Genomic DNA, 268 nt, shown 5'->3' on the forward strand with positions numbered 1-268 from the left:
AGGGGAAAGCAACATTTATCACTATTAACGTTTACAATTTTATTACATCTGTGAAGATGTAAAGGAAGTAATTTAGTTAATTTTTGGTAAAAGATAAAAACATGCAAATTTTAATAATAGTGAAATGCTGGTATGATTTCAATGGTACTATTAGAAATACTGTTTGCATAAAATACAGTGATCCATTATTGATAAAAAAAATAAAAACCGCAGTAATAATGACGGGCATACAAGTAATGATAGATAGTTCTGGTAAAGGTACTAGATG

Source organism: Penaeus monodon, chromosome 31, assembly GCF_015228065.2.
Source record: "Penaeus monodon isolate SGIC_2016 chromosome 31, NSTDA_Pmon_1, whole genome shotgun sequence".
NCBI lineage: Eukaryota > Metazoa > Arthropoda > Malacostraca > Decapoda > Penaeidae > Penaeus > Penaeus monodon.